Raw genomic sequence first — 2,382 nt, forward strand, 5'->3', positions numbered from 1 at the left:
ATCCCTGTAATCCCAGCACTTTGGGAGATGAGGCAGGTGGATCACTTGAGATTGGGAGTTGGAGACCAGCACGGCCAACATAGTGAAACACCGTCTCTACTCAAAATACAAAAGTGAGCTGGATGTGGTGGTGTGTGCCTGTAATCCCAGCTATTTGGGAGCCTGAGGCAAGAGAATCGCTTGAACCCAGGAGGTGGAAGTTGCAGTGAGCTGAGATCGTGCCATTGCACCCCAGCCTGGGTGACAGAGCAAGACTCTGTTTCCAAAAAAAAACCCTCTTCTCCCAGACACCGGCACAGCTCGCTGTCTTTCCTTATGATCTCTGCTTGAATGCCAAGCCTTCCTTCACTAGTCATGCCATTGTGCTCTGTCCCCCTGCCCTGGATTCCTTTTTGGGCCTCACCTCTATCAGTATGTCACCCCAAGAGAGCTGGGCCCTTGTCTGTTTCTTTCACCCAATCCCCAGTACCTAGAACAGAGCATGGCCCATAGCTAGTGCTCCATCAATGAAGTGAGTGAATGACAACCAATACAAACACTGCCCAGGACATATTCTCCCCCTTCTTGTAGAGTTTCAGGGCTCGCTGAGATTTTTGGCCACAAAGACCAAGCCATGAGTTGGGGGCCATCGATGATAATGATCTGGGACTGATATATGTGGAACAGAATTTAGCAAAGCTGACGAGGCTGAACCATGGAGCTCCTCAGCCAGCCTCATCTTGGCAACATCTTGACCAGCCTGGGAGCAGAGGGGTGTCTTCCCCTGAGGTGGGACACTCAGATGCCATTGTCCCCATCTGCAGGAGGTGCAGGTCTATGCTGTACAGGTCCCCACTTGCAGGAGGTACAGGAGCATCCTGGGAATCTTCCTGGCAGAGCCCGGGCCCAACCTAACCCACCCTCCCATCCCAGGCTGGAAACCTGCACCACCGCTCAGGTGGAAGGCGGCAGGAGCCCCATGCAGCTTCTCCCTAAAAACATGAGGCTGATTTCCATGGTTGTCATTCTGTACCTGTGGAGGCAGGGAGGGCTTTCCTGGAACCAGGGGAAGGTAGCACTGTCTATCATGATGCAATCCTACCTGGCAGCTGCGGGGCACAAGAGGCCAGTTACAGGAGCCTCCTGACCTGGCCAGCCTCTGCACTGGAGAGGCCAGGGGCAGAAGCGACAGCAGGAAATCTCTCCCACTGAACAAACCGTCCTGCTACTCGCTGGCTTGTGTGTGACCCTGCAGGGGTCTTGTTCTTTCCATGTCCCATGGCTGACAATCCGGTGGAAGGCAAACCATGGCCCAGACACCAAATCCTGCCTACCGCCTACTCTTATCAATAAAGTTTTATTGGAACACAGCTAAATCCATTCATTTCTATATTTCATGTTTTGAGCAGTTGTGACGGAAACTGTCTGGCCCACTAGCCTAAAATATGCACAATCTGGTCATTTATGAAAAAGTTAGTGAATTTCTGATATAAACTATCATCTAAGCCCAGCCTTCCCGGAGAGTGGAGGGGGCGTTATTAATTTCACTGTGGCCGGGCATGGTGTCTCACGCCTGTAATCCCAGCGCTTTGGGAAGCCAAGGTGGGTGGATCCCTTGAGGTCAGAAGTTTCAGACCAGTATGGCCAACATGGCAAAACCCCATCTCTATCAAAAAGTATGAAAATTAGCCAGGAGTGGTGGTGGGCGCCTGTAATCACAGCTACTCAAGAGGCCAAGGCAGGAGAATTGCTTGAATCTGGGAGGTAGCAGTGAGCCAAGATTGTGCCACTCACTGCACTCCAGCCTGAAGACAAAGCGACACTCCATCTCAAACAATAGTAAATACTTATTAGAATATATATGTTTACTTTTAATTATATAACTATAATAATTATTATAACCATTATAATCAGTAATAAATATTTCACTGTGACAAATGTAATTAGATTAGTGGCTCTTGATCCTTAACACATAGTTAGAATCTCCTGAAAGATTTTCTAAAATCAAAGCTCTCATGACTCAGCCCAGATCCATTAAATCCACTCTCACAATCAGCTGCTGTGATGATTGACATGCCCATTTTGCAGATGGAAACACCGAGGCTGAGGGAGATGATCTACTTGTCAGGATCAACCAGCCAGTCAGTGCTGGGGCTGGGATTTGGACCTGGGCAGTTCAATGCCATAGGCTAGGCTTTTTACCACGAGGTGAGTGTTTTTCGGGTACACAGTTTGCCCAGGTTCTTCAGTACAACAAGGGAGAGGGTGGCTTGGTCCGTGGGGTAACAAAATGATGGGGTGGAGGGGCAAGCCCAGGTAACTTGAGTTTGGAGAGTCTCATCATGCAATAATGCCTGCAATTATGCTATTTTCTGTTTTCCTTTCTTTCCTTTTTTTTTTTTT

The sequence above is a fragment of the Cebus imitator genome, unplaced genomic scaffold (assembly GCF_001604975.1).
Source record: "Cebus imitator isolate Cc_AM_T3 unplaced genomic scaffold, Cebus_imitator-1.0 Scaffold913, whole genome shotgun sequence".
Taxonomy (NCBI): Eukaryota; Metazoa; Chordata; class Mammalia; order Primates; family Cebidae; genus Cebus; species Cebus imitator.